Below are 16,623 nucleotides of genomic sequence, written 5' to 3'. Positions count from 1 at the left end.
ATGCACAACAAATTCATGTTGCCTGTCTACATTGCCTTCTTGTGGAAGGGTTCTTGCGCAAGATGGCTTATTCCTTGTGGGGAGAGGAATAACTCTTTCAGAAGAAGCCCTGTTTTCCAATGCTGTACTGTAAATTTACTTGGGCAAGAACACACGTGCAGTGTAGATGCTCTGCAAGTTTTTGCGCAAGAACAAATGTTGTTGCACAAAAAGCCTGCAGTGTAGACATAGCCTAAGGGTATGTCTACATAGCAGAACTAAATTAAAATTAAGCTATGCATCGTGAGCCATGTCAAATACATAGCTTAAGTCGAAATAGCTTAATTGGGCTTTTGGCACTATCTGCACATCAGGATGTCAAAAGAAGAACCTCCAGCTCGACATTATTTCAAAATATTGGCTTGTAGTGTAGACATTTTGTTATTCTAAAATAAAGTCAGTTATTCTGAAATAAAGCTTCTGCCCTAAGGGTATGTCAGCACTATGGGATAAAGTCAAATTAAGATACACAACTTCAGCTATGTTAATTGCATAGCTGAAGTCAAAGTACCTTAACTCAATTTTTGGCACTCTCCACACTGCAGGAAGTCAAAGGGAGAACATTGTCCTTTTGACTTCTCTTACTTCTTGTGGTAGCAGGACTATCTGTATCTCTATCTTCACTAGACCCACTAATTCAAACCCTGGAAAATTGGCAGCGGCAACTGTGATCTTCTCTGTAGTGTAGATAGCCCCCAAGGACCATCTAGACCATCCCTGACAGGTGTCTATCTAACCTGCTCCAATGATGGAGATTCCACAACCTCCCTAGACAATTTATTCCAGTGCTTAACCACTCTGACAGGAACGTTTTCCTAATGTCCAACCTAAACCTCCCTTGCTGCAATGTAAGCCCATTGCTTCTTGTCCTATCATCAGAGGTTAAGAAGAATAATTTTCCTCTCTCCTCCTTTTAAACACCTTTTTAGGGTCACAGATTATTTATTTTCTCAACCATAAACCTATCTTTCCCATGAAATTCTGTGGAAACTATAGGTCAACTACTTACAGAGTATGTCTATGCTACAAATTTTATCTAGCCATTGCGTGTATCAATAGCAGTGAAGATGTGACAGCATAAACTTCAATACTGGTTAGCTACCTAAGTGCCAGCCCTCTAGGGTCCCTGGCTCTGCATTCAAATTGTTGGCCTGTGCTGGGGTCGATACCATTGCACCTTCATTACTGTTGTTACCCAAGCCAGCTAGATTAAAGCTAGTATTGGTATGTCTTATGTGTGTTACAATTATACCTTCATCAATTGTGTAGACATACCCTACAGAGAGAATTAGTTGAATTTTGACAGATGCTACTGGTTGAGAGTCATCATTTGAATATTTTCATTGTTGTTAAATTAACAATCTCGCTACATATTTATAGAAGAAAAAGAAAAAAAAACATGCAGGTGGAAGAAGTTCCTCAAATTCTCAACTTTGTATACAACAGAGAACTTATAAAATAAAATAAAATATATTCTGATCTCTTACATACTCCCTAAACAGCAATATAGCAAACATTTCAATTTAGAAGAAACAATAGATGACGTTTTTATAATGTGATTTATTTACAATTTTTTTCTAATGTCAAAGGATGATTTTTTTTCTTTTGATCTAATATTAAAATTACATGGGGTATGTCTACACTACCCCGCTAGTTCGAACTAGCGGGGTAATGTAGGCATACCGCACTTGCAAATGAAGCCCGGGATTTGAATTTCCTGGGCTTCATTTGCATAAGCGGGGAGCCGCCATTTTTAAAACCCCGCTGGTTCGAACCCCGTGCAGCGCGGCTACACGGGGCTCGAACTAGGTAGTTCGGACTAGGCTTCCTATTCCGAACTACCGGTACACCTCCGGTACCAGGTGTACCGGTAGTTCGGAATAGGAAGCCTAATCCGAACTACCTAGTTCGAGCCCCGTGTAGCCGCGCTGCACGGGGTTCGAACCAGCGGGGTTTTAAAAATGACGGCTCCCCGCTTATGCAAATGAAGCCCGGGAAATTCAAATCCCGGGCTTCATTTGCAAGTGCGGTATGCCTACATTACCCCGCTAGTTCGAACTAGGAGGGTAGTGTAGACATACCCATGGAGTAAATGGACTATATGAGGAAAAGTCTTCATTTTTGCAATAGCCTGGCACTTTCAAAAGTGCCCAAGGACCAGATTATTAAAGGATTTAGACATTTCATGGCACAAAGCAGAACCTACAGGGATATTCAAAACCACTAAGCAGGTTAGGTGCCTAAAGCTTCATTACAGGGCAATGGGAATTAAGTGCCTAATTTAGGTGCTTTTGCAAATCCCAGTAGGTCCCTGTGCCCACCTTTAGGCATTTACATGGCTTTGTAAATCTGGTCCCTAGCCATGGAACTATGGACCTGATCATGTGAGCTGCTCAGTGCACGATGATATCATGGGATTAGGCCATAGAGATACATGGCTTCTCTGACTGAAATCAAGGTGGGTGTTTACAAATAAGCGCCTCCTGAGAAAACTATAAGTCGTGTAAAAAGACAAGTCCTTCCAGAAAATGACATACTATGATGCACTGCACTAAACACCAGCTCCGAAACAGCTAAATTAGTAGCAATTCACTTTTTAGAGAAATTGCTGTTGACGTAGACATACTATAGTGGCTCCAAAAATATCCACCCATAGCACAAGATATGCAGAAATATGCTTTACAGAAATATAATTGCCTCTCATGTCTATAAAATAGACCACTGCATGCTTTCCTGTGCTGCCTGTGTTGAGCTATGCACATTATATACATTATGTAAAATATATCATGGCTAGGGCTTGATTTGGTAAACACTTGCATACATGCATAATTCATTCAGGCTATGTCTACACTACAGAGGGCTTTTTTTGAAAAACAGCTGTTTTTCCGAAAAAAACAACACTTAAGTCCGCACTGTAATAGCGTTCTTTCAGAAAAAAAATGAAAGAACAGAAGGGGTTTTTCCGACATTGGTAAACCTCTTTCTACGAGTAAGAAAACTTTTTCCAAAAAAAGGCATGTGTGGACAGGGATGAGGGAGTTCTTTCGAAAGAAGAAGAAAAAGGAAAAAGCACAAGTGCTCTGGTGGCCATTCCATGCATAGCAATCACAGCTTACATGCGAGAGAGCAGCCATTCAGTCTGGACGCTCTTTTTTGAAAAACCATATAGCTTTTTCGATGCACTTTTGGGTGTGGATGCACTTTTTTGGAAGAAGTTTTTTTTGGAAGATCTCATCCGAAAAAAACTTCTTCTGAAAGAAGCCTGCACTCTAGGGCTGTGTCTAGACTGGCAAGTTTTTCCGCAAAATCATCTGCTTTTGCGGAAAAACTTGCCAGCTGTCTACACTGGCCGCTTGAATTTCCAAAATCTCATGTAAGATTGTCAGTGCTTTTGCGGAAATTCTATGCTGCTCCCATTCGGGCAAAAGTCTTTTTCCGAAAGACTTTTGCGCAAAAGGGCCAGTGTAGACAGCAGAGATTTCTTTTCGACAAAAAAGCCCCGATCGCGAAAATGGCGATCGGGGCTTTTTTGCGGAAAAGCACCTCTAGATTGGCCATGGACGCTTTTCCGCAAAAAGTGCTTTTGCAGAAAACCGTCCTGCCAATCTAGATGCTCTTTTCCGAAAATACTTTTAACGGAAAACTTTTCCGTTAAAAGCATTTCCGGAAAATCATGCCAGTGTAGACATAGCCTAGATGTAACCTCAGGGGTATTATCATGGAACAGATAATAACTTCCCATAATCCATGGGAAAACTTTGGGGACAGAGAAACCCTCCATGGAGATGCCTCAGCCCCACATCAACAGAAGGGTTTTCTTTGTCCCTCTATAAAAAAGAAGTGGGGTCTCCCCAGAAAATGTATGGAGTCCCAGGGATCCTCACAGAGATTGTGACTCTTCATTAACTCTGGCCTTAGATGCCATCTCCCACACTCTTCTCTGGCTGCCCTGAACACATAATAGAGCCTGTTTATTCTCTGAGGGATCTGGAAGGACACAATGTGTGTTCCTGTGGTTCCTATCCACCCATCTTCTGTGGAGTACAGAGTGCCTTCTCCAGGGCAGAAAGAAAATGGGATCCCATTATGAAGCTCACAGCCTCTTTCCATGTTGGAAGAGTGAAATATACATTTGGAAGGGTCCCCAGCCAGTGTTCAGGTTTCGGGGCCATTGAATTTAAGTGAGAAAAATTAGCTGTGAAAGATCAGGGCTACAAGTGGTAACTTTCAAATGTGTCTGAAGTGCATGTGACACCTGCAATGCTATGCTCTAAGATCCCAATCCAGCAAAGCATGTAGGGACATGCTTAACTTCAAGCACTTGAAAGCATTTTAAGTCAATTACACTTAACCACAGCACCCGGGGTTTTGTTGAATTGGAGCATTAGGACCTGATCCAAAGCTCACTGAAGGCAACAGAAGACTTGTATTAATCTTACTATATATTCTAGACATGCGTGTCTGTCAGTCTGTCCATCTGTGAGTCCATTTGTTCCAGAACGCCTCCCAAATGGTAAAAGTTAGGGCCACCAAATTTGGTATGCAGCTTCCTTTTATCATAACTTAAAGCAAGGGGAGGGTTAGTATGTGCCAGGAAAATGGGATGTGCTTAGAATGTGATTGTTTCTCATCAAGTGGAAAGAGAGGGTTCTGGTAGGAGGGAGTTATACTCTGGAATGACCACGGTGGGGCAGCAAGAGGCCAGAGATGGGGACCAGGAAAGCTATAATCCCATCTGGGCAGCGGGAGGCAGGTGTAGAAAAAGGGACATCTATCTATATATTTCATAGTTTATCTATTTGCGTGTCTATCTGCGTGTCTGCCTGTCCCCAGCTTGTATTCCAAGCTGCTGCAGTCAGAGAGGGCTGGGGTTGTCTTTTCTCCAAGGGGCAGACTGCATACTGAACCCCTCATTCCCAGCCCCACCACAGAACAATGATTGCAATGATGAAAAACAAAACTTATTTGAGTTAAGGATTTCACATACGGTGCACAATTTCACATCCCTTTTCATTTCAATGTGAACTTATCTGGGTTAGTTCCAAATTGAGAACTGCTGGGGTTTGAATACAGTAAGTTCTGTTCCGTTATTCCAGCCACCCCAATAAACTCAATTAAAATCTTTCTGCTGCACTATCAGATCTTGCACTCACTCCACCCCAAGTCTCCTACCCCAAGTCCACAAGGGACCCTTTTTTATAGTAGCACAATCCTTTATCCACAGTGACCAAATTGTGAACAGTTCTCAGAACACTATGCCAGCTTAATTAATGAGGAAATAAATGATCAATGGATCTTGAAACTCTTAATTCATATCCTTAAATGATGGGACACTTGACACTTATGTTGCACTTTTATCAGGTGATCTTAAAGCACTTTAAAACCCAGTAATCAGCCTCATGTTAAGTCAAGTAGTTAATGGCAATATTATTGCACCCGTTATTTCTAGAAGGGTAAACTGAATTCACAGGAGTTTTACCCAAGATCATACGGCAAGAATAGAAATTGTAGGTGAAATGTTGATATTTTATTGGGTTATATTAGCCTTTCAATAATGTCTTAATTCACCAGCTGATTAAAATCTATTTACCCACATTGCAACAGCAAATCAACAACTGATACTTGCCTGTTTAAAAAAAACTTGCTGTGTTGAGCAAAGATTTGCAAACAGGGGTTAAAAGAGATTTTTTTGAAAGTACTGTGAAATGTTTGTATTTTCTATTCTCTTTTGTATTTTTTTATTTAAAGGTACATTAGCTAAAAATACAAAATATCAGTATACAAAGAAATCTTTTTCTAACACAGTAAACTAAACTCATCCATTGTCTGAAAGTTGCTTACAAGCTCCAAGGAAAAGTGCCCTTTTCCTTTCACTGTCAAACAGAGGTGATCCTGTCATTTTCCTCCACCTTCAGTGGTTATGTCATTGCTGAGGTCAGTTTTGAACATGACTTGGCTGTTTATGAAATGTGAAATCAACATCAACAATCAGTATCAAGTTCAAGAAGACAGCCCTGGGCTAACAAATAAAAAAAATTCTATTTTTTCCCCACAATGAGAAAAATCTATACACAGCCACTACCTAAGGGCTTTCATTGCCTAGGGCACAGACGGAATCCATATTTAGAGTGCCGTCTAAACATTTTCACTCACTACACTCATTTATTTCAGTGGCAGTCTTCCCTCTATGAGACGTTGCCAGTCATGAATCCCTATTTAGATTAAACATGAAAGGGGGTCTATTCTCCCATCAGCACAGTGGGGATTTACTTATTCAGCCCAAATTAATGTCCTAATCAGCACTGACAGAATAGAACTCAAAATATCCTATCTCCAGAGAGCTAAAGAAATATAGTCTGAGTCTGATCATTTGAGAATCAGCATTGCTTATCATGGCCACATATTTTAGGAAAAGAATCTATGGAGAACATTGCTAACAAGAATGAGGTGAATATTTTTGGGGGGGGGGGGCATGAAAATTATCTGAACATTCTGTTGAATTCTAAACAGAAAGCAATTCAACACTACCAGGACCCTTCTTATTTATATGATGCTAATGTTCATAGAGCAATATTTTTAATGCAAAGAATGTGTGTGGAAAGCACCCATTTCACATATGCTTGCCTGGCTATACATTTTCATGCACATGTTTTCATTCTGCAAGTTTTTTCAGGAGCCTTTGTTATGACTCTCCAGCCAGCTTGCTTGTAGAACATATAGTTTCTCTCTTAGGCTATCGTACAACGGAACTGCCAAAGTGTTGGGTGGAAGAAAATTCCTCATTCCAATTTTTTTTTGTCTTAAATAAACAGAAACAATTCTTTTCTGGGACTGTCCCCATTGTTTGTGGATGTGTGTGTCTCTGTAAGAGTCTCGGTAAGAGTGTACCAAAACAAAGCTTAATAACCTCTGGTCTAAACTCTGCTCAAAGGAAGTGAGAGAACAGAGATACATGTAATCAAACCTTTATATAATCTCAGCAGGTTTAGACTTGTAGTTTTTGCTCATGGGGTTTGTCTATCCCTAAATAACCGTATGAAGTTCAATCCAGGTAATTAACTATTCACACAACCTAGCAAAGGATGTGGTGGATTCACCATCACTTGAAGTTTTTAAATCAAAATTGAATTTCCTTTTTGAAAAAATACCTTCGCTCAACTACATGATATGGGCTTGCTGTAGGAACTGGGTTACGTTCTATGACCTGTGTTAAGCAGTTCACCAGAGGCATAATGGTCCTTTCTGGATTTCAACTCTATGAATTGATATAGGTAGCCAGAATGTTGTGCAGAATATACTACATGAAGACATTGTTAATAAGATATAGTGCATCACATCATTCACACAAACTCACTATGTAATATATAGGAGCTGTGGATAGCCACTTTTAAAAATAAGGTAAGAAATTAAATTCTAGACCTCTACAAGGAATTATCAGAAGTAAAACAGCATCAGCATTTTCATTCTCACTCTCACCAATGTACAGGGTTTCACATAAGCAGGATAACCTACTTTTAATGACTGAGGTGAAATTGTGGAGACCTGGGATCAATTCCCACCTCTGCCACAGACGTCCAGTGTGATCTTGGGCAAATCACTTAATCTTGGTGCCTCACTTTCCTTCCTCATGGAATGTTGTAAGGATAAACTCTTTAACATATGTGAGATGCTCAAATATACCATGGTGATGAAGGCCAGTACCTACAAAGATAATGTGTAGCTGCTGAACAAACATTTTATTGCACAAATTTAGGCCTATGCATTATATTACATAACACAGGAAGTAGTAGAAACAGCAGCAGTAGCTTCCACATATATTCAGGGTGTTACAGAAATATTCATCTTAGCTCACAAATAAATTGTTTGGCAAAACTCTGGTAAAGGATGTCTCTGTTTAAGTGAATTTGATGGAATATTCCTGGACACTTCTTTGCCCTGTCTTACACCTCTGGTAAAAACAATGAGTAGTCCTATGGCATCTTAGAGACTAACAAATATATACTAAGCTTTTGTGGGGAAAATCTACTTCTTCAGATAAGCTTGAGTTAAGTGAGTGAACTGAACTCATGTTCGTCTGAAGAAGTAGGTTTTGCCCATGAAAGCTCATGATACTATATGTATTAAATATTTGTGTTCGTCTCTAAGATGCCACAAGACTACTCATTGTATTTAAAGGTACAGACTAACACAGCAACCCCTTTGAGACTTTCCAGCTCTATTGATACTGTATGTGATGGAAAATAGGGATGGAGGGGACATAATACTATTGCTCAAAAACAGCACTATGGACGCTATTTCTCCAAACACCAAGACAGAACTCTGGCACTGATACAATTAATTCAATGACAGTGAAAAAGAATAGGATCAGAGGGCACTTGAAAACGAAGTTAAACAAAGTCTTAATAAGTTTTGAAAAATTTCATCAAAAGGGCTGACTCTTCCACAATAAAACCCAAACTAATAGGCATTGCCACATAATAATTCAAGACACTGGACACCAGCCATACAGTAAAGTAATTTTACTTTTATTACTGTCCATCATAAATCAAAATGACTCCAGCAGAACCCCCTTCTGTCTTCTGGAGAAGTTTTAGCAAGTGACTTTGTCATATGTAATAGAATTCAGCTCAGTATATTTCTTGATCTTCTAGGAATAGGTTTCATTCACTCCTCCACCCACTCCAAAGTCTTTTCAGCTTACTCAACTAAAATGGCATTAACTCTTATTTCCCCAGTTTCAAGCAAATAACCACGATCCATTGCATGGAGAATTGTGCATGTACATACAATGTGTGTGAATGTGGAAGGTAAAACCTGAATGTCTGCAGAAACTTGGGTATTTTTTAAATCTGAGATCTACAGGATATAACACCAGAAATAATACTTCTGTGGGAAACAGCAAAGGAACTAGTTTAACAGTGACTAAAACTAACTGCTGATATTCTGCTAAAGTGCTTCCTTCTTGGTTGTATCAAACCCACAGTGACTTAATCAGATGTGCTTTTCTTCTTTATAAAGTCATCCAAACAGAGAACAGAAACACTACCATTTGACTTAGGTATTATACCTTGAATGAAAGATTATGAATATAGAACACTTGAACTAAACACTTCATGAATAAGTCAAACACAGGGACACGTTCACTCACATTTGTTGAATTATGTGAATTAACAACCACATATAAAACACATCTATGCAATGGACAATTCACAAAGAGAATGAAGGCGTTATATCTGAGGTATAAGTCATTTCTTAGGAATAATTTGCCTAGATGTCACCTAGGCTCCCTGAAAAGTACCTAGGCTCCCTGAAAAGTACTATTTTGAAATGCATTTTGTGTGTAGACGCATTATTTTGAAATAACTTATTTCGAATTAACTATTTCAAAATAAGATATTTCAAAATAACGCTGTAGTGTAGACATACCCTTAGTGTCTCAGTTACAACTCACGCCAGGTCTATACCATGACAGGAAGGTAGGCTTAAGGTACGCAACTCTAACTATGTAAATAATATAGCTGGAGTCAGCGTACCTTAAGCCAAGTTTGGTGCTGTCTCCACAGTGGGAGGTCAATGGAAGAAATGCTCCCATCGACTTCCCTTACTTCTCAAGACAGCGAAGAGTACCAGTGCCAACAGGGGTGCCTTCAGCATTCGACTTAGCAGGTCTTTACTAGGGATGTAAAAGTATAACTATTTAAATGGTTAACTAACAAGCGTAGGCTTATCGGTTACCATTCAAGGTTACACAGAGGCTCCTGCCTTGCTCCTAGGATACAGAGGCAGCAGTATGGGGCAATAGCTGTTTCCCCAGGAGTGGGGCAGCGGGCAGGAGTGATTACATAGTGATCCAATTACCCACTTCTTAATATCCCTAGTCTTTACTAGACCTGCTAAATTAAACCCTGGAAGATCGATCCTCCGCTAAGTGGAGATGCAGCCTCAGTCATAATATTTTCTGTGGCATTACAGAGATCGATCACAGTAGGAGGAGGTGTGTGCCGTTGCAATTGGGACACAGAAATGAGGACCTAAAAGTTGCCTCACTAAGTCCTTAAGTAGTATATTTTTTCTGGAAAGTCTGTATTTTATAAGCAGGTTCCCAGGGTGGGGGACAAGAATGCAATAATGTAGGTACAGATAACACAGAGTTTCTGTGTATCATTCAGCTTCTGGGAACTCCTCCATTTCTTAGCGCATTTAAAAGTAGTCATGAACTAAAAGCCATACCTGGTCTTTTTTCAACTCTAATTTATAATCTGTTTACCCTGTCACTTGTGACCTTTAAACAACTAAGAGCCAGATTTCTGAAGGTATTTGGGGATTGTGACTAGGTGTGTAAGCCCCAAATGGAGGTTAATGAGCAGCCTGATATCCAGAAGGCATACGTACCTAAATGCTTTTGAACATCTCATTAGGTATCTAAATAACTTTAGAAATCTGGCTCTGTGTCCCAAGGCTCATAATGTCCAATATTCAGCACTCAAGAAGAGGTCAGCTTGGGCCCATTCCTAATCTCTCAGCAACAACTCAGACAGATTTCCATGGTAGTATTTCCTGAGTAATGGCTGCAGGGCTATAGACCATAGAAAAAAATAAATTGACAAGAATTCCTCTATAACCAGATAATAACTAAAGGTTATTGTTTCTGTTAACGTCAGCAATAAAAACCCAGGAGAACTGTACAATCCTACATTTAGAGGGGTAGCTGAACAATAATTCTACATACCGAGTTCATATTCTGTTTTACTTTCAGATGCATTTAAAATGTAAAAATATGTAACCAGATCCACAGCTTTTTTGCAAACACTCCCATCATGTTCTCATATACTACACACATGCTATTTACGTTCCAAAGTCACCAGATCCTTGGGGCTTGTTTTTATTAATATGTGACCGGGGGGCTGATAGCTTCCACAGGCCCCCAGGCAAAGTGGAGGGGAGGGGCCGGCTCCGCACCTCTGAAGCAGTGGGGCCTCGGGCAGACAAGGCAGGGCCAGAGGCAAGCAGCCCTCACTCGGTTCTGACCATGGTGCTTCTCCCCTCCCCCAGCCCTCAGCTTCTCACAGAGAGGTGCTCTGGGGCTCCAGCAGCAATTTAAAGGCCCTGAGGCTCCGGTTGCAATTTAAAGGCCCTGAGGCAATTTAAAGGCCTTGAGGCAGCCAGAAGATCTGTGCCCCTTAGAATCACTGGACCCTGGGGGCAACTGCCCCCCTTTCTCCACTGTTGGCAGGCCAATATGGCTGTGTCTAGACTACATGCCTCTGTCGGCAGAGGCATGTAGATTAGACAGATCAGCAAAGGCAAATGAAGCCGCAATTTAAATGATCGCGGCTTCATTTACATTTACATGGCTGCCGCGCTGAGCCGACAAACAGCTGATCAGCTGTTTGTCGGCTCGCGCGCTAGTCTGAACGTTCCCCCTGTCGACATCAAAGCCCTTTGTCGGCAGCCCCGTTATTCCTCGTGGGATGAGGTTTACCGGGGCTGCCGACAAAGGGCTTTGATGTCGACCGGGGGATCGTCCAGACTAGCACGCGAACCGACAAACAGCTGATCAGCTGTTTGTCGGCTCAGCGCGGCAGCCATGTAAATGTAAATGAAGCTGCGATCATTTAAATCGCGGCTTCATTTGCCTTTGCTGATCTGTCTAATCTACCTACCTCTGCCGACAGAGGCATGTAGTTTAGACGTACCCTATGTGACATAAAATTCAGTTCTAGCCTTCCTCTAGCTTCCCTGTTCCTAAAGCTTGAACCACAGGACTGTCCTATTCACATTCTACAATCTTTCGTCTCCCCTGGGCCACTCCCACCCCCCTTATCCTTGCCCTAGTGAGCCAGCAGCTGGAAAAGGTGAAGAGGGTGAGGTGTTTCATCAAACACTTGTAGCCTGGTATGGTATGGATAGCTGTGCAGTGAGGCTATGTCTGCATTGTGGTTTTTTTTTTTTTGTGTTTTGCTAGGGTTGCCATGTGTCCAGTTTTGCACTGGAAAATACAGTATTTGAGCTTTCTGTTTGGGAACACAAATTGAGAAAATATAAATGAGAAAATATAAATGTCCAGTATTTTCTAAATAAGATGTAATGTAGATTGTGATGTCATGTCAAGTGTGTCTGGCATTTTTGTTGAAACCATCTAGCAACCCTATATTTTGGGGAAGAGGATATGCAAATGGAATGCTTATTTGCATATCTTCTTCTGATTTTTTTTTAAGAAGAGGTTTTGCCGCTAAAAAGCTCCACATAGATGGGTCCATTTGTTGGGGAAAAAAACCCTTTTTCGCAAGATCCTGTAAACCTCGATTTTTGAGGAATAAGGGATCTTGCAAAAAAGGGTTTTTTTTCTAACAAATGGCCTCATCTAAACAGGGCTTTTTAGCAGCAAAACCTCTTCCGCAAAAAGAAGCAGAAGAAGATATGCAAATGAGCATCCATATGCATATCCTCTTCCGCAAAAAACCCCCGCAGTGTAGACATAGCCTGAGGGTTAAATCCTAGCTCCACAAAAGTCAATGGGAGTTTGCCATTAACTTCCACCATGTCAGGATTTCACCCGAGGCATAATAATAATATAAAATGTGTATCTATTTTAGACAGCTCATTCAAGTTGCAAAGCTTCTACAAACAGATTCTTAAGCGTCGTTTTCTATTCCTCTGATTTAAAAAAAATTAAAATTAAGTATAATTATAAACCATACACAGATAAAACTGAAAAGCACAAGTACTAATTAACATTCTTACCCTGGGGCGGCTTGCCTGAATCCAGCCCCCAAGGCTCAGAACTCCTCGTAGCGCTGGGGAACCTGTGCTGGTACTCCACGCCCTGCCGCCTCCCTGCAGGGCTGGAGCACATACAATCTACTAGCCTAGGCTCCACTAGGCTCTTGTGTGCAAGGGGAATGTGGGGAGTGTCTTTCTCCTTCTCAGTTGGGGGCCACATCAGTGAGTATTTGTTTTTTGGATTTTTGCTTCTCATTGTGTGCGGCCCCCGACTGATTTTTCTGTGGGTCAGCAGCCCCCAAAACAAAAAAGTTTCCCTGGTCTTGTTCTTACCATTTAAAGACTAATGAAATGGTATTATTATAAAAGTTTAACACATTGGGCCTGATATTTAATCACATTACAGCCCTTTCACGCTGCTCTGAAACACTAGGAACGGACTGCTGGAATGAGTAAAAGGCTTATTTGGAAGTTTATATATCAGTGTCTCAATGATTCTTTACATTGCTCTGGCATACTTCACCAGAAATGGTGTGTTCTGACAACATCGGATTTATGAACTTCCAAAAAAAAAAAGTTTTTGGCCATTCAAAAATTCAGTTACTAGAATTCCAAGCAGCAGAAAATTACAGTATCTTGCTTTTGGATACATGTTTGTTTCAAACATTTTGTGCACTATCTTCCTAATTTCAAGAATGATGTGGTTAATCACAGTTTGTATGAATGTATCTTCATATAGCTTCAGTTGGAAAGATCGTTTACTACACTGACCACAAAACCATTGGCCAGGTTGTGTTAATTTAGCCATGCCTTGATTCCGTGACTGGAACTGTCCTTCCAGATGTGCAATGTAGTTTGTCTCAAAGTCACGGATAGCCATCCTTATGGCACGGTAAAATATGTGTATGTGTGGTAATGAAGATGTCCACTGGTTCTAAATGGAACTGGTGCTTAAGATACAAAGTTGAGAGGAAGAGCCAAGTTTCTTTGCCTCTGTTGCAGACACATCTCTCTGGTAACATTTCTTAAACAATCTCTTATGGCTACTAAATATACTTTGGCTATTATTATTATTATTATTATTATTATTATTATTTTATTTTGCCTTGGGAATGGATCAGATTGTGCCAAAAGGCAGAAATTTTAAAAAAAGCACCCCAACACCACTAAAATAAATAAAAATGTCCCTCATCTCTCCTTTCCGAAGCACGCACAGTCCTGAGATAAAGGGTTTATCACGCAGTATCTGGGTAATGTTTGTGGAAGCCCCTTGATAAAATACTGACAATTTGTTGCCTGCATTGTGCAGCCAAGAGCTGATCTGACGGCAGTTGAAGAATAAAACAAAATGCACAATAAAGTAAGTAGTACAGTATGTCATCTTGTATCAAAATATGGGCCTAATGCTGTGACAATGCAAGACACCCTTGGTTTCTATACAATCTGTACAGATAAGGGCAAATAGTATTGCTCCCATGCTAAAGCAGGATTTTAATATGGTGCTGTTGGATGCTGGAGAGTAAGAGGATCCACTTACACAGTACCTGCTGACTGTCTCATCTCAAGGTGCTGTCCTTGAATCTCAGGACTCTCATAAACAACCTTCTGTCTGCTCCTCCCATCACAGCTCCACAGCTCATTCTAAAAATACTAACCACCACATCTGGTTTGCTGTAGTCTGACCCTTTATTTCATCAGCATCCAAACTTTTTAGGAAATTAAATGGGGAAATCTTGTTTTATTAGTATTACCCACACAGCCCATATTATTAATCCCTAAAAGAAAGGTTTGGCAAGCTGCCCAGACCCTTTGCATACTGAAAGTTAGCAACCACATGCTGCAGATATCACTGAGTCATTCAGTAACAGTGTCCTAGGCTCAGAGAAATATCTGAGAAGCCATACACTGATCTTGGTTTTAGAGCAATATATGCCAGCATGCACATTTTGGCTCCATTGATCTCTGAACAGGATACCCAGATGCCTCCTTCCATCCATCTGCCTCTCTACGAAGCAGGACCTATATAGTTCAGTGGGAAAATGAGAGTCCAGGTCCTTCCTGGACAAAACAGGAAGAAAGAGAATGTGGGCAACTGACGAGATCTAAAATGAATCTCCTTCTCCTGAAATGATCACGACATAGACAAGAAAATGTAAACACTTAAATTAATGGACTCTTCAATTAGTTTGACCAGTGGGGGAAACCATGAGCCCGTTTCTGAGTTACTCTGGTTTAAAATAGGGATTTGAAAGATTAGTCGACTATCCGATAAACAAATGCAGGATACTTGACTAGTCACTCCTCCAGCTCCCCGTTGCCTCTGTCAGATAGAGGCAGCAAGGAGGGGGGAAGAAGAGAGGGTACTTCAAAGTAGCAGCGCTGCTTGAAGCCTGAGGCCAGACCCTGGGCTCCAAGCAATGCTGCTACTTTGAAAAGCCGTGTGCAGCCCGGGGCCAGCTCGAGTGTCCCCAGGCTGCACACAGCGTTTCAAAGTGGCAGTGCTGCATAGAGCCCGGGGTCATCTGGGGACTTGAAACGCCGCAGGGAATCCGGTGTTGGGCTCCTCGTGGCATTTCAAAGTGGCAGCACCACATGGAGCCCGGGATCAGCTGATCCTGGTTACACACAGTGCTTTTACCTTTGTAGTGCAGCAACAACACTTTAAAGGCAGAGGTGCCCTATAGACTAATCTAATAGTCATTGCAAAATGCATCAACTATTCGATTAGTCAATTATCCGATACTTAACATCCTTAGTTTAAAACTAAAATAAATTATTTAAAGATAATGAAGTTACTTTGGTTTAGATCAGATTCTGGCCCTTTATCCCCTAAGTAGAGTAAACTGGTAATTGTAATTTTTTTGGGGGAAAGGGGGAATCCACAGCAAGTTTTAAACTTCCTCTGCCTAATGAAATACTGTGAAGTGAAAAAATAATATGAAATATTTTCTGAAATAAAAACATTGGAATAGCATGAACACACTTGAAAAGTGTTGTACACATATTAACTAGCTAATCATCAAAAGAGACCAGTGGGTAGGGGGGCATGAAAAGGAAGCACTTATGTTAAAAATAATAAAGAAATAAAAAATTTAAATCAAGAACTGTCCCACATAACTGTAAGATTTTGTAAATAATATACAGAAATGGCTGCTAACCCTAACCACTCATTCAGGAAGCAAAGTACTAAGCAGTAAGGAATAGCAAGACAAACAGGTACTCCAAATCACTGTGTATAATTAAGGAGTCTGAAGAATCTCTGCATCATGGACTCTTCTGTTTTCAAGCATTCACTCTGAGAACATTCAAATGCCACCAGGAGACTGCTATGTTACTTGTTAGGTCAACAGTCCCATTGAGACTTCTTCTCATCAGATTCTGGGTCAACTACATACTCTGGGCAAATAACACTGCACCAGGGCAAATAACACTGAACTGGGGTCTTGTATTTTAGAAAACAAACAAACAAACAAACAAAAAACCTGCATGGAAATCAGAAGAGTATGTCGCTTCTGTTTGTTAAATAATTCAAACTGTTCTGAACTTCTGACCCTCACAGTGCATGGTAGTGTAAAAGACTGAAGATTTCAATGTTAATACACCATATATCATGAAAGAAAATTTATGGTGTATTAACACTGTCCTTTCCTATTTCAGAGTGAGGCCATATTCTGCTAAAAGCATTCTAATAGTAATAATCATCATAGTTATTTTTAGAAATCTCTTTCTCCATTGCAATAAGATATTTTCATTTGTGTGTGTGGATGGGAAGAGAGAGGAAAATTAAATTGTTCTTGCAAACTACCTCCCTGTTGCCTCCTAGGCAGCAAAAAGGATATGTCCTTTCTTCAAACATATTTT

Source organism: Pelodiscus sinensis, chromosome 3 (genome assembly GCF_052426305.1).
Source record: "Pelodiscus sinensis isolate ZL-2025 chromosome 3, ASM5242630v1, whole genome shotgun sequence".
Classification (NCBI taxonomy): domain Eukaryota; kingdom Metazoa; phylum Chordata; order Testudines; family Trionychidae; genus Pelodiscus; species Pelodiscus sinensis.
Note: the sequence above shows the minus strand (reverse complement) of the source record.